Genomic DNA, 24804 nt, shown 5'->3' with positions numbered 1-24804 from the left:
GGGCTCCATCAATCATCTATCTTCTTAAATTTGATCAGGTTGCACAAGTCCTGCTTGGATTAATTCTTGGACATCAGCCTCCTGCTGGTCTCCTGAGCCCTGATCCCTCCATCCCTTTTTTCTTATGAAAAGTACTTAGCAGAGGCCTCAGTCACCATTTTAACAACCCTCTCGATGCTTTGTGTGTGGCTAGGCCAGTCGAGAACCTCCATGGGGGTGTTGATGAAGTTCTTCACCTCGGAGGTGCTTAGGGAGCAGGTGAGAGGTGGCTCTGACACATCTTCTGACCAGCTGATTAAGCCACCAATGCTGGAAGCGTCACTATTGATGTGAGGTGTTCTTCTGATCCTGACACAGGAGTCTCCCAGCTGAGTGTCTGGATCCCCCTCTCCCCTGATGGCCAGGATTCTCTCCACCCCTCAATTCTCTCTTTTTGATCCTCAGAGCACAGCAGTGTTTGGAGGATGGCTTCACTGTGGGCATACCAAGCAGATCTTCTCACAGTTGGCATCACAACATCCAGCACCTCCTTCCTCTGAGACTTGAGGCAGTCCAGCTGAAACAGGATGTGCCTAGGCCCTTCGATCCAGGAGTGCTTGACCTTCATGTTGAACCAACATGGATAATACACTCCAATGATGAATTCCACAATGCATTGTAGATTATTCAGGTTCTTTCTTTTAAGTTGATGCTTTGACACCCAGAGCCTGAGGAGTCTGTTTGCTGTGGTGAGCCAGCGGCTGTGGTTTACCGGTCCAATCTCCAGCAGAGCCAGCCTTGCAGAAAGCACTCCATCCCTGATTGCACAGACCAGCTTATAGCCATAGTGTTGATCAGTTGAGAGATCTTGAATGATCTTCTCAGGCAGCTTGATCAGCGGAGGGCCAAGAAAGATCCTGGTGAAGTTAGGATTGATCTCCAAGTCTGTAACAGAATCAAGGAGCTGTCCTATTGGCCCAGACAATTTGTTGTCTGACAGAGTAGCCCCATCAACTTCAACAATGAGACGGCGCAGTGGAAGTTCACCAGTGTGCAGGTTGCACACCAACCAGACCAGCTTTCTCCCCAGGTGCAGCTCCAGCTTCCGCATTACACCTGCCTTCACTCCAGTGTTGACATTGGTCGAGTCTCCTCCAATGGCCCACAAGGTCTTATCAGAACCTCTCTCTTTCAGCCAGGCAAACAGGACCTTAGCAATCTTCTCTGCATGGGACTCCTCTTTAGTTGCTTTCTCTGGTGTAAAGTGGAACAGATAGTTGCTGCCAGGCTCACTAGCAACACTATAGTGTTCTTCCTTGATCTTTGCAGGAAAAGATTGGTCACTGCCCTCAGCTTCCATCATCACATTGGTCATGTCAATCCGCCCATCAAAGAGGATACAGGAGATCCCCCCCTCCTCCCTGCACTTCTCCTCAAACTCTTCCCCCAGCTCTTGCATCAACTTTTCTTGTGCTCTCTTAACCTTGTTCTTATCAATCACTTTACTTGTGTCATCTTCTAAGATGAGTCCTGCATCAATCAGAGCTGCAGTTGCTATAGCTGCAGTTGGCCTTAGACCTATGCCATACCTTACACTAGCAAGGGCGATGTTTGGAATCTCATCATAATTTTTCCGTAGCTTTGCTGAAGCTGCAGGGTCAGTTTCAGGAATGAGCTCAACTTCAGGGACTGTAAGGAAGCTCTCAAAATCCTTCCTGGCAACCTTGTCTGCTGCTGCAAAGCTTTCTTCTTTGCCCCTTCTCCTTTTCTCTGCCTTCTTTTCCATCCCCTGCCTTTCCAATGTTTTCACCTGTCTCTTGTGCTCAGGCAGATCAGCTCCAGCCATTTGGTGTGGTCCTTTACTTCCAACCTTTTCCCTCTGTCCCTTGATGTAGGCAATATCTTTCACAGGAATCTTTTTGTCTTTGCTGCAGCAACAGTTAATGTTCAGATTCATGTTGGCATCCATGTATGGCCAAGGGGTGAAAAATGGTAAAATCGGCCATTTTGAAATCCAAAATTATGCAGGTTAGAGTTATCCTATCCCAAAAATGACCTCATATTTGAATTCCCCATTAAGAAACACATCATTTAGACACCTTGCATGTTAGGATTTCCTTCAGATTCATGTTGGCATCCATGTATGGCCAAGGGGTGAAAAATGGTAAAATCGGCCATTTTGAAATCCAAAATTATGTAGGTTAGAGTTATTCTATCCCAAAAATGAACTCATATTTGAATTCCCCATTAAGAAACACATCATTTAGACACCTTGCATGTTATGATTTCCTTCAGATTCATGTTGGCATCCATGTATGGCCAAGGGGTGAAAAATTGTCAAATCGGCCATTTTGAAATCCAAAACAATGTATGTAGGAGTTATCCGATTAGAAAAATAATCCCATATTTGAATTCCCCACAAAAAAACACGTATTTTAGACACCCCACTCGATTGATTTTCCAAAAAAAAAAAAGTATGGCCCGCCCTAATAGCTCGGGGTAGTGACTGGTCGATAATCATGACGACTGTTCCTTCTGTCAAATTGTCTCTCTCTTTCACCCATTTCTGGCGGGTCTGTAGAGACGGTAGATAGTGGAGTAGGAAGCTGTTCCAAAACTTGTCAGCCAATACTTGACTGTACCTCCACATTCTTCGGCCGTTCGCTTCTTCAGGCCTGTACATTGTCTGTGGTAGCGCGGGGTCCAGCCGCCCCATCAAGAGTGTGTTGGGGGTGACTGGGTCGACATCTGCTACATCACTTGAGACGTAACCGAGGGGCTTTGAGTTCAATACTCCCTCGATCTCCGTGAGGACTGTCATTAGGACTTCTTCCACCACGGTCTGGGCCCCAAGCATGGCGTACAGTGCTGTCTTTATTGAACGTACTTCTCGTTCCCAAGTTCCACCGAAGTGAGGTGCGTTCGGGGGATTAAACTGGAAGTCAATCTGGGATGGAGCGAGGTGGGTCTTAAGTTCTGGGCCCATAGCTTGGAAGCTCTCTCTCAGCTCTCTTTCTCCGCCTTTGAAGTTTGTCCCATGATCAGACAATAATATAGACGGTTTGCCTTTCCGCGATGTGAATCTTCGGAAGGCCATAAGGAATGAGTCTGTGCTCATGGTTGGAAGGAGTTCTATATGCATCGCTCGGGTGGTCATGCATTTGAATACAATACCCCACCGCTTCTCGGTTCCTCTTCCTTTCTTTATATACAGCGGGCCGAAACAGTCCATACCGGTGGAGTGAAAAGGCTTGTCGCCGAGTCGGAGGCGACAGGGAGGTAGGTCAGCCATCCGGGGTTTACTGGGCTGCGCTCGCCACTTACGACAGTCTAGACAGGTTCGCTGGAAGCGCCGCACTGCTTCTCTCCCTTGCAGTATCCAATAACGACGTCTGATCTCCGCGAAGACTCTCTCTGCCCCGGCGTGATGCACATCCTCGTCGTATTTCTTTATGATCAGCTCTGTGACCTTGTGTCGGCTGTTTAAGACTATCGGGTACTTGACGTCATCCGGTAAGTCTGGAGCTCTCCGCAGACGACCACCCACTCTGATGAGACCATGGGGGCTAGGTGGAGCAGTCTGCTGTCTGATGGGACGGGCTTTGCTCCCTGTAGACAGTCTAGCTCATCGGGGAACGAGTCTCTCTGGGCTCGTTGTAGTAGAAGAAGTTCTGCTTCTTCGTAGTCAGCTGCTGTAATGTCGGTAGTGAGCTGAACCTCTGGGTGGTGCCACAGGAATGTCTTTAGCTGCGCACTCTCTAGGGTGAGGCAATCGTCTATGTCGGGGTCTGTGGAGACGAGTGTGTTCAATCCACAGAACATAGATTTCTTGTTTTCGGCCTCCTCTTTACTCTCTTCCCGTGGGGTGGGTGTAGGCCACTCTTCTTCCGGGAGCTTGAGGAACTCTGGCCCGTCACTGTATAGGTTGTGACGGGTGAGGTCATCCAGGGACATTCCCCGGGTGATGACGTCAGCTGGGTTGTGTTTTGTGTCCACATACCTCCAGCTTGCTACTTCTGTTAAATCTTGAATCTCTGTGACTCTGACTCCCACGAAGACCTTGTATCTGCACGAACCAGACCGGATCCATGTGAGTACTGTCGTGGAGTCTGACCACAAGATTGTTCTTTGCACCGGAATGGTGAGTTCACGTTGGATTAACGTGGCGAGTTGCGCTCCTGCTAGGGCTGCGCAGAGCTCTAGACGCGGGATAGATTGTTGCTTTCGTGGGGCTATTCTTGAGCGAGCCAGGATGAAAGCAGTATGTATTTCTCCTCCCTCCTCTCGGGCACGCAAGTAGGCCACCGAACCGTAGGCTACTTCGGAGGCGTCGCTGAAGACGTGCAGGTCCATCTGGCACGTCTCCGGCCTCACTGTGGGTGGGAAGTAGCTGCGGCGTATGTTGACACCTGGGAGTGAGCTGAGTTCCGTCTCCCACTCTCTCCATGTGGATGCAAGGTGTTCGGGTATGGGGTCGTCCCAGCCCTGGTCCTTGTCCCATAACGCTCTTACAATCATCTTTGCCCTGGTGGTGTAAGGTAGAATACATCCCAACGGGTCATATTGTCTGGCGAGTGTTCTGTATACACTCCGTCTGGTGGTCGGTAGTGCAGTCGACCTTCCCTGCTCCTTGGTCAGGGGTGTGTGTTTATAATGGAGCGAGTCTGTTTTGAAGCGCCAGACTAGTCCTAATGTCATTTCTTGGGCTTCTCCTGGGATGGTCGCCATCCAGGTCTTGCTGCTTGCTGCCTTGTCCTCGGGGGAGAGGCTGCGCAATACTTGCGGGTCGCTGCTGGCCCACTGCCTGAGATCAAAGCCGCCTTTGATCAGGGAGGCGCGGAGCTTGAGTAGAAGGGCCTCGGCTTCTTCTGGCGTCGAGACGCTTTGCAGACAGTTGTCCACGTAGAAACTATTTCCTACACTTTGTCGGACCTCTTCATCAGCTGCTGGGTCCTCTGCGACGTGTTTTTGCAGTGCAAACGTAGCACAGCATGGGCTGCATGTGGTTCCGAAAGGGAGGACTTCCCATTGATAGATGGCTGGTTGCTCATCCCCGATCCTCTCTCTCCATAGGAACCGCAGCAGGGGCTTGTCCTCCTCCACTAGTCTCACCTGCAGGAACATCCCTTTGATGTCGCCGCTGATGGCCACCTTGTCTTGGTGGAAACGTAGTAACACGCCTAGTAGAGAGGGGCCGAGTGTTGGGCCGGGCAAGAGCTCTTTATTCAGATTTTGTGATCCGATCTGGTAGCTGCAGTTGAACACAATACGATCCTTGCCGTTGTGGTGGACTTTGTGGTGCGGCACGTACCATGATTCGGTCGTCTGATCGGCCTCTTTAATGTCAATTTTCTTTATGTGTCCCGCTGTGATTAGCTTGTTAATCTCAGCGCGGTACACCGTCTCTTGAGCGGGGTCTCTGGCTAGGCGCCGCTCTGTGTTCAATAGATACCGCTCCGTCGCTTCTTTTGGGGCGTGGAAGGTAGGCATACCCTCTCGCCTCAGGAGTGGAGTTGCGTATCTCATCACTCCGTTGACTTTGACTCTCTTTGTCCCTTGCTCGAGGAGGGCTATAGCGTAAATGTCCTCCTTGGAACGAATGTCTTTCTTTTCGTTCTTAAAGGGCATTGTCTCTAGTGTCCATAGCCTCTCGATGTGCTGTAGGAGGGTGGTGTCTTCTTCTGTCACTCTGGAGTGGAGGCAGCTAGTGGCTGCTGTTCGGTTAAGAGACTTAGCGAGGGGGCCTTGTAATGTCCATCCTAGGCGGGTCTCGACTGCTGCAGGACAGCCTCTGGGCCCTGTGTGGACCCGGTCTATCGGGACTATGAGGTCTGCATGGTCGGAGCCTATCAGCAGGGTCGGGGTGGCACCGTCTATGAGCGGTATAGGTAGTTGACGCAGGTGCACATATTTATCCATCAGCTTGGCGATGGGGTAGGTGTACTGCGACAGGCCTATTTCTTGGCTGGTGAAAGCGTTAGTAATCCTATACCGTCTCTCTGGCTGCCCGCTTGCTGCGATAGTGAAGGAGACATTCTCGCCCTTTATCGTCTTTAGATCTCTTCTTATTGTCCGAATCATCATCTGGTTTTCCCTCCCCCGCAGCCCCAGCTGGGCCGCAGCGGACGCGAGGAGAAGGGTCTTCTCTGACCCGTCGTCAAGGACGGCGTAAGTGTCCATGACCTTGTCTTGGTAACTCAGTGTTACGCGGACCACCTTTAAGAGCACCCGGGCGCCCCCGCTGCTGGCGGGGTCAATGTACATAACACTTGCCTTTGTGCTGCTTGAGGGTGCAGGCTTTCTTCTGTTACTGTCGTGTAGGACATCTAGGTGGGCTCCGTCACACCGACTACACCTCTTCTTTAAGCGGCAATCGGCTGCCATGTGACTGCGCGCACATCGGTAACAGCGTCGGTTGGACTTTATCCATTGACTCACCTCGTCGGCGGTCATCTTCTTGAACGTGTCACATTGTGACAACCAGTGTTCCTTTTCGCAGTACGGGCACACCATCTTCCACTTCTCTTTCATCGAGGGGGTACTGTGGTTCTTGCTGCTCGGTACTGATTCTGATTGGTGCATGACGGTCACCAATCTTCGGCCATCGTTTGCTCTCCTAGGTCCCTCTCTGGAGCTTGGGGTGCTCCGCATGAACGTATCCAACCGTAGGCTGTTGACTTCTCTCGCCAGGAAGTCGGCTAGGTCTAGGAGGGATGGCTCGGGACCGTTAGGATCACGGTGGTCTCTTTGCCGCCTGAAGCGCTCTTGTCGGGCGGGCGGAAGCTTCTCTAAAATCCTCTCGACATTAGAGTTCGCGTACAGTTCGTGCATACCATTTTCTCTTTGCGCCCCCAGCATCCCTACCAGGGATTGTACCTTGATAGACAGGTCATCTAGTGAGCGATTGTCTGTGGCTGGGGGTAGGCGGTCAATATGCCTTATCTCTTGTATTACGTAGTCCCATATGCGTCCATATCTTTGGTCGAGTGCTGCTAGAGCCGCTGTGTATGGGGTAGTAGAGGTGGCATAGGCCAGCGCTATATTGTGCGCTCGGGGCACCTTGAGGTGCTTCAGTAGGATAGCATACTTGTACGGTTCATCAGCTACATCGGACATCATTGTCTCTAAGCACATTCGTAGCTCCGTGTACTGTGCTCTGTTCTCGTGGGTGAAGTCCGGAAACGTCGGTGTGCCAATGTATGATGCCATGGATGGCTGGCACATCGGTGAGCGTTGGAAGAGAGGCCTCCTAGGCGAGTCTCCTCTTACGCCTCTTGGTGGGCTGGTACCTGCTGGGTACCATGGCCCGCGTATCCAGGTGCTATTCCTCGGGGCTGGTCGTGCATCAAGCTCACCCGTGAATTGAGTCAGGGGTCTGTAGCGCAGAGCCGCGGGGGTAGAGCCTGGGCTGTACTGGACCTCCTGGTCCTGTGGAGTACTGTGCTACTGTCGGGCTTGACTCTCCTCCTCTCCCTCTTCTTCTTCCTCTGGCAGGTCCTCTAGATCCTGTAGTCGTCTATTTAGCCTCTCCGCGGTGTAGACCGTTTCTTCCTTGTAGCTGGGTCTCACTTGGACCGGTCGGGGAAGGGGTTCGGAGGGGGGTATAGGCTCTCTCTGGTGGTCGGGCTCAGGGTCGCTTGATCGGGTAGGGGCGGGTGCCCTTGACCCTTGTCTTGACGAGGCCCTGGAACCCCGTGCGGAGGGAGGGGGTGTTGCCCTGGTGATCAGCTGCTCCATTATCTGCGCTTGTAATCGGTCGCGCTCGGCTTCGCGCTTGGTGAGAGCGAGGTCGCGCTCTGCTTCTCTTTGGGCACCGGCAGCGGCGCGCTGGGCTTCGGCGGTGGCGCGCTGGGCTTCGGCCCGGTCCCTTACCATATTCTCTTCCGTCTGAAGGCGTCTAATCTCTAGACGTATACGATCTTCGTCGCTCCGTTGCTGCGCCTGAAGGCGTTCTCTTTCCATGGAAGATTGTTCGCGCTCACTAAGCGTCTGTGCTTGGAGTCGATCGCGCTCTGTTGAGGCTGCTAGGCTGGCGAGGAATGCCTGTGCCAGCATCTTGTCCGCCTCGCTGGGGGAAGACGCTGGTTGAGGTGATCCGCTCCTGGCAGTACTCGTTGGAGATCTGTTCTCCTGTGTCCTGGAGATCCATCTCCGGGGTGCTCTCCTCTTCTTGTAGCGGGTAGAGTTCCATCCCTGGAGGGCTGTCTTTATCCTGGAGCTCTCCGGGGACTACTTCTTCGGTCTTGGCGGGGGGTAAAGTCATGTCGGGTCCCTCCTGGTCCCTACCGTGAGCTTGGTCAGTTACGTTAGAACCCACTAGGGCCTCTATTGGCGGGGTAGCCTGGTTGATAGGGTCGGACATAATTTTACTATCTACTTTTTCCGCGTTTACCGTCTGTAGAAAGCTAGGTAGTATATTGGCAACGTAATCCTCTAAGTACTGAGGTGTCTGCCGTCTACGCTGCGGGCGATCTACTTTAGGAGAACCGTTTTGTGGAGTGTTCATCATAGGCCATGTCAATATTAATACCACTATATTAATATTACACTAGTTACCCTCCGGCTCGAAGGACCAATTGTAACTGAGGGGTACAATTCCCTGACTGTATTGATAAGTATGGTATCATTAAACCACTACCGCTTTATGTACTTTAATTACTGGCCATACAGTACATGATATATAAATATGATGAACACTTCCCACAATGAACCGGTTCCACACCAAGGTATAATAAAGTATTTATTGCAGCAAAAGGTACATAATACTTCTCTATTATACTTTGAATGCACTTGTAAGGCAAAGGAATGTGCGTAGGCAAATCAACAATGAATGTCCATTCTCTGGTTACGCAGGAGGTAATTATACAACCTGAATCTTAGGGAATTATATCTATGGTACACTAGTAATATATAGCGGGAGATAATGGAAGGGTCCCCCTGGTTGTAAGCCAGCAGGGGTAGAGGATCTGTCGGTAGTAGAGAGTCTGGTCAACGATGACTAAGGAGACTCCAAGTACAGGAGACGGTGCAATAGCCTCTTGATCCACAGACGAATACAGCTGTTCTCCGTAGACTGTAGCTCCACAGTGAAGAAAGCTAGCCGGCCTCAGGCTCTCTGAGGCGCCGACTCGACTTGGCTCCTCGCGGGGTAAATCCAACACGTGTAAGCGTCGGCGATTCTCCGCTCCATAAATCACAGGACCAAAGCAAATATAATCCAGCCGCAAAGGGCTATGTAGTCGTCGGGTAGATTAATCCAGTGTACATGTCCACACGGTTCTCGTCTAGGTCTCCTCGGGTGAAAGCGCCATGAAAGCAGCCCAGCCTGGATAAGAACTCTAGCTAATACGAGGAAGCGTTGGTGATGCTGGTCACTGTAGAACTTTAGCCGCACGATACACTATACACAAATAGACTATTACTGACTTAATAGAAATATGTCGCACTCGACGGTATAGCGCCAAACTCTGACAATTCAGTTATTAATTCGCACGCGGTCTCAATGCTCTATTATGGGGCCAAACAGGCCATACTTCACCGCACGTTGTATCGTGGGTGAGGCTTCAACTTATTGGGTAACTCTTGACTTCTGACTAAGTGCTTCTGTATTCACCTGCGCCATATTTATATGCACGGTGAACAAACTAGTGCCAGCCTCATTTCTGTCTCGTAGCCATGGGCAAGGCCGGGCATGTTCAGACATGTCTTGTCGGTGGCCTTGAACCTGACTCTGGAGGCACGGCTCTGGCGCCTGTGGACCGCTGTCCAATAGGAGAATGAAATATTATGGTCTGGGCTAAAGGGATATTCCGTGTATATGTACAAGGAATATACAAGGGATATCAAACAATATACAAATACTATGCAATATATATCAATAAATAAATATATATATTCGGTTTAATCTGATCCTTTGTAACACTATTTCTGTTGAAGGACAAAATGCTATTCTCTGTGCCCGGAGAGCCATGTAGACAATCCCCAAATAAGGTAATGGAATAGAATGGCTAACTGCTAACAGCCAGGCGGATTCTCCCCATTATACACTGTGTACCATTGTGTCGCAAGACCCAGGATGATGTGTCACTCACAGAAGGGAATTCCTTCTGGAAGGAATTGGGCCAATGGGAAAAGGCAGATCTCTGGGGTGACATCACCTGAGAGGCAGGGAAAGGGTCTGCTCTCTCTCATTAAAAAGGCAGGGGAAGCAGACAGAAAGGGAACCTGGAGAGAAGGGAGACTGGAGCGCTGGAGACGGGAGCGCTGAACCTCCACCGACGGAGAGGAGACTCACAACCGGAGACTCGAGAGCCGAGCCGGAGACACACAGAGCCACTGACACCAGATGACAGAGGAGCGCCTCATACCAGGGATCCGCCGAGACGAAATCAAGCGCTCCCTGCCTGAGCGCTGAGGATCGCGGAGACCAAGGTTGCCTTGGCAACCCGCCAACAACAAGAGTGCCTCGTGTTGTCATGGACAACCCGAGACCAACTGCCCCACCACCAAAGAGATGATTAGATAGAAGAAGCAGATCCTGTATTTGTTTGATTCATAGATGTGTTTTATTAAGAATGGAAATAAACACACCAGTTTGTTTTGATTCAGACCACCTCGTCTGCGTTTTCCTTAATAGAACCGAACACCTGAAATACAAACAATGCAGAGAGAAGGGTAAAGACTATACGATCACAGAACTTAGATAAATGAAGAGGAAGACACTTCAATTGGTCCGTGACCCGTGCTGTATTCGACCGAAGCCGGTTGGAGACGACGACAGCCACTTCTCAAGGAGACCGAGAGATTCTCTCCCCATCATCGATGCCTCTACGACTGATTAATCCTTCACCTCTTCAGCCGAGGACAGCGAGTTTGAAGGTAAGTAATAATGGTGCGTTTAAATTGGTGGAGGTCGAGCGGTCTCAAATTGGGGTTTTGCTATGGGTAAAAGTGAATGCTACTGGACTAAGAATGGGTTGATGTCGGAAGGCACCAGAGACCAAAATTCACGACCTGTCTCTGGTCTCGGCCGCACCAACAGCACTTGATGGGTTAGGGTACTGGGGATGTTCGTTTAGAATACATAGGATTAGTACAATGGGATGATGTGGCAAGACTATTCTAGGTAGAATCGGTACTAATGTAATGAAGAAAAGGGGCGCGATCCGAGTGAACGGTACAGTAGTGAGGCGAAAGATGAAGAGTTTATAAGCAACTATGGAGCTATAAATAAGGAATTGTTCAAGGAAACAATTGAAAGTCTGGGGATAAGTGACAATTTTGGTTGATGAACGGGTTAAATGAGGCGCTGTTTTCACTCGTCAAAACCGGGCCCCGCTCTGGGAAACGGCTGACGGATGAACGAGGGTACCATTGTGGATTTTCAAGCCCTTCATCGAACAGTATTGTGACTACCAGTAAAGCGAGGATATAGATGTCTGTATTTAGTTCAGATCGCGCATAGCCGAGGGTTAGGGATTCGTGCCAGGTTGCTTAACGGGAAGGAAACTCACTTAGAATCGGTACGCTGAGCAATAGACTTTGGAAGACGTTCCATATGCGAATTGTCGAGACAAATCCGACGTCATTTAGGCTCAGATTGGCCATTGTCCAAATCTGAAGAACATCAAACTCGTGGGGAAAGAGGAAAGGAGAAAATATGGAAATTGTGGTTTAAACGGGGAGCACGATAAACCACATAAACCTCCGATTCAAGCCGTCAAGAGGCTCTACAAAACTCTCCACAAGCTACTTTACATGAATCGAGCGGGTTTCTCGGGGTATAGCAAGACGGATTTTCTATAACTCGGTAGATATATGAAGCACTTTGAAAGAAGGAACTCCGTTTGTGATTAGGAAATAGGGAAGAATTGTGTGAAACGGGCGAGGTTTAGGGTAGGAAATGCGCTTAGGATGAATGTGGCCAAATGAATGGTATGTTTATAAGTAGGACAATGGTTTGCTAAGTATATATGTTTGGATGGATGTCTGTTAGAGGTTATGAGTGAATGCCAATGTATTTTTGTATTATTATAAAGCTCTAGTGACCAAAACGGCAGCGGAGAAACCATAACACTGTCCGTGGGACGTGGCATAGGTTTAGCCTGCTACGTTAGCCGCGATGACGGCAGCAGTAACGTATGGACGCTGTGTTGCGATATCGAGTGAATTGAATGAATGGCGAGAGTGATGGAACCAAAATGATGTGTGAAGTTCGTTGAATTTTTTTTAAATCAGTGGTATTAAGGTCTTAATTTAATGTAGTAGGTATGAAAATAAGCGGATTTTTGGGAGCTGATGACGTCACTAGGAACGTCTGAACATTGGGAGCGTTGGATTTAAAATACTGTGTATTTCGGCCAGGCGGGGCCAAACGGGCGAGCGAACTAGAATAAAGATAATAATATATGTTCTGTAAACTGGCGCTTAATGAGATTAAAAGTATGATGCGGGGTATAACTGTGTTACGTAAACGTTGCGATGTGTTGTGCCGCTAGAATCAACAGGATAATGGGCCGTATAGGAGAAGTTATGGTGGTGGCTAAACTAGGCTAACGGAGCTAGCAGTACTGAGCTAACGTAGCTAAAATGCTAAGCTACCTGTGCTAACAATGTAGCATGATTGAACTCTCGGGGAATATCGCGTGTTGCTACTCTTGGTGGCTGGCACGGGACCTTAGGGAGGCGCGGACAGAAACTTCCGGTATAAAGGGATTCTGGGGATTGTGGTTTATTATTGAGGTGAGACGTCGAGTTGACGTCATGTGGTGATGTGCTCCGTGATGACGCAGGACGTTGTGAATACTGTAGTACAATAGAGGTGATGTGCTAAAGATGACAGCAGGGGGCGGTGTTGCCTCTTAGATTGTTACGCCTCTCCTTCACATGTAAACGGGGAGCCGTAGCGGACATTTTGTAGTTTTTATAGGTTTTTTGGTTTTAGTGTGGCGACCATCTTGAGAAATTTTGTAGTTCTTTATATCGGTTTTTCCAGTTTTTGATGATGAATGTATATACTTGTTTAGTTATCGATCTATATTTGTTGTGGGCCCAGTATGATGGCACTAGTGGGGTAGGAACGTGATGAATGTGTGGGTTTGTTTGTGGCTTTTCTAGTTGTATTATTCCAATATTAGGTAGCTGATGAGGTGTCTGGTATGGTTGGAATGTGTAGGCGGTATGTGTCGGTTTGCGCATGCGCGCCACGGTCTGTCAGTACAAGGGGGATGGACTATGGGCTTTTATTAAGGCAGTGGACAGTGAAGGGCTATAGGGGGCGATATTGGACAAGACAAGTTGGAGTGAAAACAGCGAAGTTGTGTGCTGTGACGAGAGGCTTGCGTACCCCCCCCCCCTTCTCCTCTGTCTCTTCCTCCCTCTCTCACTCTCCCCTCCCTCTCTCCCTCCCTCCCTCCCTGCCTTCCTCCCTCCCTCCCTCCCTCCCTCCCTCCCTCCTTCCCTGCCTCTCTCTATCTCTCTCTCTCTCAATCCCTCTCTCCCTTCATCCCTCTCTCCCTCCCTCCCGGTGTCTCCCCCTTTCCTTGTTTCTTCTCTATCCCTCTCTCCCAGCTTGACTTTGTTGAAGAAACAGGTTCACAAAAGGAGTTTTGTTCAAGGTAGATTGCCTTTATGGTGAGGCTTGAAGCATTGGTTATATTAATGTAGTGTTTACTTTCTAAATTAGGATTACATAAGGATATTCATGGTCATTTTGGAGCCCTCCCCCCCTCTCCTCTTCCTTCTGTATGTCTCTCCTCCCTCCTTCCTCCCATTCTCTCTCCCTCTCTCTCCCACAAATCCTTCTGTCTGTCTTTCCCTCCCTCTCTCCCTCCCTCCCGGTGTCTCCCCCTCCCTTATCTCTCTCTCCCTACTTGGTTGTTGAGCTGCCAGGTTTTCAAAGGTGTTTTGGTTCAAGTATTAGGCCTGTTCGGTAAGATTTAAAGTATAGTGTTAGATATTAGGAACTCCATGCAGACTCTTTTAGTCTGGTTAAAGTAGGGTTTGGTTTAAATTAAGGCTGAGGATAGTGATTGAAGCCCTGTGGGTTGGCTAGACCGGGCAATACGGTAAAGTCTGCTAGTTAATTCTAAAAAGTTTTTGATAATTGTTAATGTTCAATTGGGAGCCCCCCCCTTCCTCCGTCTCTCTATCCCTCTCTCTCTTCCCTCCTTCCTCTGTCTCCCCCCCTCCGTCCCTGCATCCCTCTCCCCCTCTCCCCCTCCCTCCCTTTTCTCTTCCCTCCGCCCCCCCCCCCCCCCCTCCTCTGTCTCTCCTTGTGTTTCTCCCTGTGTTTCTCCTTCCCTCCCTTCTTTTCTCCATGTGTGCCCCCCACTCAATAGCTTGCCTGAGAATGGATTATGGGTATGCTGCAGGCCGTTGCTGGGTTGGGTAGTGGACCCGTCTGTTGGGGTCCTTGGAAACAGGGTTGGCTTTGCGTCATGTTGTGTGTTGTTGGGTGGATGTTTGTTTTGATCTACGTAGCTATTATGTATGTGGAGTAGGTACCGGATGAGCGCTGGCCTGTCTGGGTACAGGTGATGGTAGGACGAGTTGTAATATTCCTTGGAAAAGGAGCTTGGGGTGTTTCCGTTCAGGTTCGAAACTGAAGGGAAAACGCTTTGGGCTGTGAGAGGGCGGGTCATGGTGAATTCAAGGATCTGGGAGGATATTGCAGTGGATATAGTGCTGGTGTCCATGAGTTTAATAACATGAACAACTGGGCTATATGGTGGTCAGGGGTTTAGTGATCTAAGTTGCTAAAAAAAAAAAATTCCCTTGATGGTGGTTGGAAGCAGAAGACAACACCAAAGGATTTTTTGGTGTTGTGGGGGGAAGTGTGTAAGTGTGTAAGTGTGTGTGAGAAAATAAATGAAGATAATGTTGTATGAAGGATGTGAGGCAAAGTTAATATTACATTTATACATAGTCAATACGCTAAGCGGTCATTTAAAGTATGAAATAAGATCAGAATGACGGATTCATCGAAGGAGAAAAGAAATTGGAACAGATGGCTAATCAGGTTTACCAAGATTGTTAGAATTGATAGGCTGTGTGGAACTAATGTTTGTATTCTCCAGATAATCATATGAAAGGAACACACAAAGGATTTGGAACCTCCAGTTTTCCTGTTGGAGGAACGGACAAAAACAAGCTAAGGCCGTAGTGTTATGGTCAAACAAATCACACCAAATCTCTCTAAAAATATTAGTATAGTGTTGCCCGACATTTCCAATGCATAACAGATAGTGGAAATGACAAGGGAAATGCCACTGATGTTAAGTTTGGGTGTTTTTGCTTTCTTTCTGCACAGGTGCTCGGCAGGACAGAGGGGGCTCTGACGATTTCAATACCAACTGGGGAAACGGCTATATAAGCCTTGGTATAAGTATGAATGATAAGCCATTTATCAATCCTTGTCTGCACAGTAAAATATTTGACAGTGTGAGTGAATTTTAACTCAAGTAGGTAGAAATAGTTTTAGAGACAGAGAAACTTGTTTTTTCAAACGGTTATTGCAGGAGTGTTTGAAAGTGGTGAGAATGTCGGTTACACAGGAAGTTCACCTTTGTGGAACATTGATAGAAACAACTGAAGGTTTAGAAACAATAACAATAGCAAAAGTGGACAATCTGTCTATTTCAATAACTGGAAATGTCACAATAGAAGTGAAGAAGCCATGGCCAAAGATATTCAGGCCTTTACAGAACCTTGTATTTAAGTATAAGAAAGGAGGCCGTTATAGATTGAGAAACCAAAATAAAAAACAGAAAAAGAAAGCACGGAGAGCGATGAAAAGAAATAATGCAGATAATAGCATGCTGACAACCTTTGCAGACACTCCTGTGGAAAGATTAATACCTGAAGTTAATCTGATTGAGTTGGATGTAATGGAATTCCCTCAGGTGACCAGTATAACAGAGGGACTGGAAATAATGACTTTTGTTCCAATACAGGAGGTCTTACAGGAGAGAGAACCAGAGACAACGGTATTACTCCAACCAGAACCGATCCATGCTGGAGTGTCCATTGCAGGTGACTGCAGTTTAACCAAGGGACAGAGAAAGCGACTGAGAAGAGCGGCGTTGTTACAGCAGTCCCACGAAGTCCACTCTGGCCGTACGGCTGGAACAGAGACCGACAGCAGGTATGGAAAGATACACGAACAGTTTCTACAGCCCACCCGTTTCCCATGTCCAGTCGTCCCTCGAGACCAAAGCCAGGATGAGAAGCGTGGGCCGGAGACGAGGAGCCAGCCAGCGAGGGCCAGGGTGGAGGAGGAGGAGAGGATGACGTGCCTCTCTCCAGAAAGACAGAGAGCATTCATGGAAGCGTCCGAAAGACATGAGACAGTCCGTAGAGAACTGGTGGAGAAGCAGCTGGCGATTGACCAAGTCATGCGCGAGAGGGAGATGCTAGAACAAGAGCTGGCGAAACAGACTGTGATCATGAGTGATGTAATTTTGGAAGTTATGTTTCGTACTGCAGAACAAGGACTCAGTGAACAAGAGAAGTCAATTGCTCTGTTACCTGAACGGGGTGCGGAGCAGCGAAGCAATGATGACGGCCGCAGGAGGGGTGAGTTTCCAGGCCCCTCCCAACAACAAAAGGCCCGAGGAGCGGCAGCAGAAAAGGACAGGTATGCCCCTCTCTCCTCCAGGCAACAGGACATACAACCCGGGGGCCGGAGAGGGGTGGACCTGGCGGGTGCTGTGGGATGCCAGCCGAGAGACTGCTGGAGTTGGGGTGAACTGGGACCGCCTGGATGGCCGGCATCGGCTGAGTGCTGGCAATGTGGAGAGATCGGCCATCTCGCTCAATCATGTGGCAAAGGGTGGCGGGCTCAGCGAGAGTCCATCAGACGGCGAGAGTCCAACAGACAGCATGAGTCCATCAGAAAATAGACCTGCTGGACATGCGGAATGTTGGGACATTCTCAGAAGGAGTGTAAAGAGGTTGTGTCTGCAAAGGTCATAGGTTGAATAAGAGCAAAGCGGGAATGCACAAACAAAGCTAAAAGTGCTCGAGAAAATAGAGTTATTAATAAATTAAAATGGAAAATGCGACAGATTAGAATAAAAATAGAAACGAAGGTAGATGGATAGGTTAAAAGGTTTGATTAGGTGTGCAAGTTACTAAAACGGTTTGAAAGACTAACAAGGGTAAGTTGGGGCTGTAGAGAGATGAAGTAACTGGCGAATTGCATGGGCTAATCGTACTAACAAAAATGGTGGTTTTAAACAGGAACAATGGAATGTTTTTAATATTAGACAGAGTTAATAACAAAGGAATATTTATAGTAGTGGTTATACATACTTGATCCAAGGGTGGTCAAGGAGACTTAAAAAAAATTAAAAATAAAAAGATAAACATTATTATTTCATTTCTTTGTTTTATTTCTTTTTGGATTTTTTATTTTTCTTTCTTAGTTTTTACGGGGGAGATTATGCCTCTAGATGATAGTTTAATTCTGTTGGATGGGTGGGTTGCATGGAGACACTCACAACATTTGTTTATTTGTTTGCAGTTTTCTTTGTTTTTGTTTTGACACTTTTTTTTTAGGAACTGGCTGGCTGGGAGGGATCTCTCGCCGGTCAGGGATAGCAGGTGGTGGTGACACAGCGGGACTGGTAGGAATGTCTGATATAATGGGCTGGAAACTAAGAGTGGACGAGAGCTGGTTCATGGTTTGTTTTCCGCTCATTGAGAGTCCAGATGTAGAATCTGGGGGGTTGTGTCACGTTTTGGGGTATGGTAAGAGTTGGGGGAACGTGTTTCTCTGTCTATGGGTAAGCTCTGTAGGTTTTGGTCGCCATTGGCCAAATAGTTTTCATGTAGGGTGCAGACATGTGAATTTGATAATTGACTTATGGGAGACTCTGCACCGGCTTGTTGAAGGCTGGCGGAGTGTGTGGGATGTGTGTTTAAAGGGACTGTGGTTTGTTGCCATGCACATAGGTTCTGTTGGTGATTGGCCTCGTCTAGAGCTGGCTGTCCGGACCGAGGAGGCTGTCTGGAAAAAAGGTATTGATAGTGTAATAAAATGGTTATTCCACTTTCAAGGGTGGAAGTAGTAGTTGTGTTGAACTTGAGATATTTGATCTAGTAAAATAGTACAGCACAAAAATAAATAAGACAAAGGTGATTTGATTGAATATTAACCTAAGAAGCCGTGAAATATATAAACTATATATATATATGAAACTAATTTGGAGAAAAAATAAATGTATTGTCAAAATGCAGAACAGTAAAGATGTATGTGTGCGAAAATGAGACCTTCCAATCTATTGTGTGTTTGTAAATAACAATCTAAAAAGCAAAAAGGACAGAGGGAGAATCGTTTCCTTCTGTGGAAAATCGGAGCAGTACCAAGAACTGCCCACAACAAAGAAGAGGCTGTGGTTAGCACAAAATACAACAAGAAGAAAACGGTCAAAACGAGTTAGCAGTAAAGACCTCAGGAGGTTTGGAATAGGGATAACTGACAGGGATGAAAGCGAAGGATAATTGAGTCCTCAGTGGTCTTTTCAAGGAGAAGAGATGATTAATGTTTGCTTGTTTGAATCTCCCTCGATGTTTAGAGTGTTAATCTTTTGGGTGTGATGTAGTAATCTTTTCTTGCAGAGTCAATTACACAAAATAGACACATTTGGTTAATTACATGGATAATGTATAGTCATAATTAGAAAAGCTGATAAATGGTACGATGTTCTTTTTGTATAAAGAAACGGACCTAGACTGGATGTCATAGTAATAACTGATATTGTGTGTGACTGGGAAAGAAGCCAACGGAAAGAGTGAATGATGATTTTGTAACTGTACAGATGGAAATGGGTTTGGTAGTTCGATTTGTGTAAATTTTGGATTTTTTGAATTTTTTGAAAATATTAGCAAAAATGGTAATTATGGTTTTAACATGTTTAATTTAGAACATATTGGTGCTATATAGTGGGTTATGAAACCCACTAAGGGTGGAATGTCATATATTATCTAGATCAAACATGTAAAAATATCAATGAAAACTGTACAAAATGATACGGAAATACTGGTGGTAAACAGTAAGGCATTTGGCATGGGGCCACAGGGGCTCCGGGACAAATGGTGTCAGTGGCACTAGGCCTAAAGATAGTAGGATTTAGATGACATCTCTCCTCACCCCACCATCTGGCAGGAAGCAAGGCTTGTTTGTAGTAGGTAAAAGAGACTAGCGAGTCAGGTATTATCTTTAGAACAGGCATGAACAGGACTGGGGGGGAAGGGGATACATTCTGTAGGATGAGAAAACCTAGCATTTAAAAGGCTCAGCTATTGTGGAGGTCAGAGGTATTGTTGACACTAGCTGAGCAGCCATTGGAACCCAGGAAGGACTGGAGGGTAATTTCAGGTTACGACACGACAGCTGGTCAAGGACTGCTTTAGAGTATAGAAAATTAAACAATACAATTATCACATATATAGATTAAAGGTTAGTTTAGAAGCAAGAGAGTTTCAGAAACATTCAGTTAGGTATCAAACATGATTAACATTGAACGCTGGAAAAGCAAAGTGGAGTTAAATACATTCTAGCATACTTAACTACAAGTGAGCTGTCATACAAAATCACATGAGATAATAGGTTTGGCAAGCATGAAAAGTCGACAACAAGTGAACCAAATAATAAAACATAGGTAGTAAATTAAGGTTTAAGCTAAAATAAGGATTAAAGAAAAGGTATTACTAAGAGAATAGACAAACCATCGGTAGGATGGAAACATTGAATAAGGCAATTACATGAGTTACAATGTGGGCATAACTTAAAACTATTAGGATAACGGTAGTCACAATAAAGAATAAAATCTCTCTATGCTAAAAGATAAAAACTAAACAGTATTGGTTAATCAAGAAGCCAGTATACTATTTCTGTTGAAGGACAAAATGCTATTCTCTGTGCCCGGAGAGCCATGTAGACACTCCCCAAATAAGGTAATGGAATAGAATGGCTAACTGCTAACAGCCAGGCGGATTCTCCCCATTATACACTGTGTAACATTGTGTCGCAAGACCCAGGATGACGTGTCACTCACAGAAGGGAATTCCTTCTGGAAGGAATTGGGCCAATGGGAAAAGGCCGATCTCTGGGGTGACGTCACCTGAGAGGCAGGGAAAGGGTCTGCTCTCTCTCATTAAAAAGGCAGGGGAAGCAGACAGAAAGGGAACCTGGAGAGGAGGGAGACTGGAGCGCTGGAGACGGGAGCGCTGAACCTCCACCGACGGAGAGAAGACTCACAACCGGAGACTCGAGAGCCGAGCCGGAGACACACAGAGCCACTGACACCAGATGACAGAGGAGCGCCTCATACCAGGGATCCGCCGAGACGAAATCAAGCGCTCCCTGCCTGAGCGCTGAGGATCGCGGAGACCAAGGTTGCCTTGGCAACCCGCCAACAACAAGAGTGCCTCGTGTTGTCATGGACAACCCGAGACCAACTGCCCCACCACCAAAGAGATGATTAGATAGAAGAAGCAGATCCTGTATTTGTTTGATTCATAGATGTGTTTTATTAAGAATGGAAATAAACACACCAGTTTGTTTTGATTCAGACCACCTCGTCTGCGTTTTCCTTAATAGAACCGAACACCTGAAATACAAACAATGCAGAGAGAAGGGTAAAGACTATACAATCACAGAACTTAGATAAATGAAGAGGAAGACACTTCAACATCACGTAAAATTCACAAACTTTGTGCTATATATTGGGTCCTCGCCAATGTGCCACCAAAATACAGATCAGCATTACATTTACATTACATTTACATTTAGTCATTTAGCTGACGCTTTTATCCAAAGCGACTTACAAGTTCTGTGCGACAAGACAGCAAGAAGGGTATAACTCTATCAGCTGAGTAACAATGTTCATCAAAGTGTTGCGTGTTTCAGTGTAGGTTAGTTTATTAGGACAAGTGCATGACATTAAGGTTAGTCGGGGTTAGATTTTTTTTTTATTTTTATTTTTTTTATCATTTCAGATAATGGTTGAAGAAGTGAGTCTTTAGTCGATGGCGAAAGATTGGACGGGATTCGGCTGTCCTAACTGGGATGGGTAGTTCATTCCACCATTGTGGGGCAAGGACTGAGAATAGGCGGCTTCTCTTTGATGACCCTCCGGGAGTTTGGATAGGAGTAGATCTGAGGCGGCCAGAAGATGCAGAGCGTAGGGGTCTTGAGGGTGTGTAGTTAGAGACCATTGACCGGAGGTAGGCGGGAGCGGTTCCCTTTGCCGCACGGTATGCTAGGTCGAGGGCCTTGAAGCGGATATGTGCAGCAATGGGGAGCCAGTGCAGGTCCCTAAGAAGTGGGGTGACATGGGCCGACTTCGGTAGGTTTGAGATCAGGCGGGCCGCTGCATTTTGAATGAGTTGAAGAGGCTTGGTGGCAGTGGCCGGGAGGCCAGCTAGCAGTGCGTTGCAGTAGTCGAGGCGGGAGATGACTGTTGATTGGACGAGGATTTGGGTGGCTTACACGCTATACAGCTGGCAATGCTGGTAAAAGTGACAGACCTCCGTAGGTATGGATATGCAGCTGTACTTGCTCCATTGCTGCATGATGTTCATACTCTGGAACAAGATGGTGTTTTCATTGAAAGAGTTGGTCAGAATGTCAAAGGCACAATCTGGTGTGTTGCTGCCGACAATCTGGGCGCTCATGGATTCGGTGGCTTTGTGGAGTCATTTAGAGCAGGCTATGTTTGCAGATTCTGTCTGGCCACAAGTGAACAGTTTCAAACAACTGAAGTCAGAGAGGGGACACGTTATGCACAAGGAGGCAGCCTGTCACATCTTTTCACCTGCCAGCGCGGACTCTCATTGGCTAGGTGTAACGTGTGGGAGGCTCACACTACCCCTGCCATTTCCTGTCTCTGCTGTGCAGGCGTCCACAACCGACCTGTAGGAGTCGCTGTCCACAGCGTCCAGATTACCACCCATCGACTTCCACCCGCTAACTCTGCCAATTGAGTTAGTATGACGGCTGGCCCAAGCCGGAGGCAACACAGACAGCGGGAGTCGAACCCGGTGTCTCTTGCGTTGGTGACGAGCGCAATGTCCGTCTAGACACCTCATTTGTTCAGTTATCTGCATTATTGGGATATATTGGGATATATTGAGATATATTAAACAGATTTTTTTGCGATTCTTTGATAATCGCATCCTTAATTTGCATATAAATTATACATGGGACACTTGTTAACATAGCCTATTATTTTTTTCACATTTTTTCCAATCTAGAAAGTCTGGTTAGAAGTATATTTCCGGGGGGTGCATGATATCTATCTACTAGACTAACAATTCAGGTTGAACTCGCGATGCATCTATTGTAGCGTCTTTGCATTGGTAAAACACGATTCATTCATATAATTTCCTCTCATCCACTTCTGTCAGCACTCAGCAGAGACTATCTTTGCTTCGCTACTACGGAAGGCAAGAGCCGGTCACAGTTATCAACAAACAGGGAAGTCGAGGAGAAAGAGATACACAGCGCACCGAAAAGTACATACAAATCAAATGTTTGGCAATACTTCAGATTTTTCAAGAAAAACGGACAACTTGACAAATTGTGAACGATACCGTGCCCCTATAAAGTACACAAGTAGTACGACAAACTTAGCGACGCACATAAATAGGCGACATGGTGTGGATACTACGTTTGCGGCTGCCTCCCCCTCCTCCCCGGATTCAGCTGGAGCTAACCCGGCTTGCGGCAGCAACACTGGTGAGCAACATTCAGCTTTTATTCACGCTCCGCTGGCTAACAAGTCTACCCGTTCCAAGGCAATAACAAACGCTATCGGAAAAACCTGAAAGTAAGACATATGAGTTAAATCACTCAGTGAGGTGTTATGTCCATGAGAGTGGTGTTTAGTTTACAGCAGCCTATGACTGCGAATAATAGCTTAGGGTGCTTTCACATATAGTTTTGGTGGACTCAGTGCGGTTCGGGGGGTGAAGTTGCAACATTGTTCATTTGGTTCGTCTGCATTCACATTGCAATTTGTCAAGTGCACCAAACTTTCTGAACAATGTCACACGGTCGGAAAGGACGCTCGTCCATTGGACACAATAGAGTGTGGAAATGTGTGTGTGTGACTGTGAGCCCCTGTGTGTGTGCGTGCGCATACGTGTGTGACTGCGAGCCCCGTCTGACTCCAGATCTGCGCGGAGGCGTCACAATTTTCAGTCGGTGGTAGGGTGACCAGGTGTCCCGCTTTTGGTTGTACTGCACAGCCATTTGACCGAATATCCCGCGTTCCGCATATTGAGAGGATGTCCCTCTTTTCGAAGCAAAAAAAAATATTGGTCTAAAAGCCCCTCCCTACTCTTGTCCACACACATTGCTCTGCTCGTGACGCTACCTCATATCGCAGATCTGATTGGTTAGGTAGTAATTTAGCGCTCTGCTCGTGAGAGTCGTGACTCATTTCCTATATTTGGTCCGCATTTGGTCCGATGAAGCAAACCGAGACCTACGTTTTCAGGCGGACCAGAGTTCGCGTGTTTGGTCCGCACCAGAGTTCGACTGAGCATTCACACCACCCCCAAAAAAGCGGACTATCCGAGAAAACGAACTCTGGTCCGATAGTCCGGACCAAACAGCTCTGGTGTGAAAGCACCCTAAAGGTCTTCCTTACAATTGTAAGCAGTTATGAAAGACCTGTTTGTGAAAGGCAATTTTTTATTGTTCATATAGAAATCACACCACTGCTTTCTGCTCACTGCTGAGTTAGTCTACCTGCTGAAAGAGTCAGCCTGGCAGACAGTAGTATGGGCATTGCACTATGTTAAGAAATACTCCATGTAAGACATGTGAGTTTAACACTCAGTGAGAGTGGTGTTTGAATGAAGTACATTTGCTGAAATACAGTTGTTCTTCATTTTCTCACTTGCTATGTGAGAATGTTAGTTATTATGTTCTCGATGCCCCTTGCATTGTATGATAATTGTGTGGAAGAGTTTGCTAGTTCTAGTACCCCTTTCGTACATTGTGGCTGTGTCTGACAAAAGTTAACAATAAATAATGTTATTAGGAATAAATTTGCCTCCTGTGTGAACTGTGCATAGCTGAATAGACTGTATTTTAACGTTGGTCATATGGTGGTACTTGGAGAGCCAGCTACGCTCTCAAGTGGTAGGCTACTTGGTGTAAAAAGGTTGAGAACTACTGCACTAGAAGAATGCAGACGTCACATGCAACACTTTACTGAGTAAAGAAATGTGGATCTGGGGGTTTTCAACTACATTGAAAGTTAGTCAACACCTGTCGTCATCATCGTCATCATCGTCATCATCATCATCATCATCATCATCATCATCATCATCATTAGACAAGCTCTGGAATTCATGGTTTTAGTTTGTGAGAATATCGCCACAATGAGGCAAAACATATCTCAGATTTGTGTCCGTTCCACTTTTCTATTCAAACCAAATAAATCTCCCATTTGCTGTCATAATGCTGATCTGGCATGGAAAGATAGACTTTTTATTATTATATATATATATATCTAAGGATAGCTGAAATCTCATGGCAATCCAATTGACAGTGTATGAGTTATGGCTCTTCAAAATGTTACCCTTTTGACCCCATCAGGCCGATTGGGGTGGTATTTGTTATGCTGTATTGGCACACCAATATCTATAGCTTTTTCCTATTATGTAATTATGTCTCTATTATGTACTGTCTATGTGTTCTGAAATTTTTGGGACAGACCAACAAACTGACTGCTTTGTGGCAGCTAAAGAATACTCCGGATAGGAGTCTTAAGAAATTGTACCATAGATAATCTATACTGTGTACAG

This window comes from Notolepis coatsorum, assembly GCF_963971535.1.
Source record: "Notolepis coatsorum genome assembly, chromosome: 9".
Classification (NCBI taxonomy): domain Eukaryota; kingdom Metazoa; phylum Chordata; class Actinopteri; order Aulopiformes; family Paralepididae; genus Notolepis; species Notolepis coatsorum.
Note: the sequence above shows the minus strand (reverse complement) of the source record.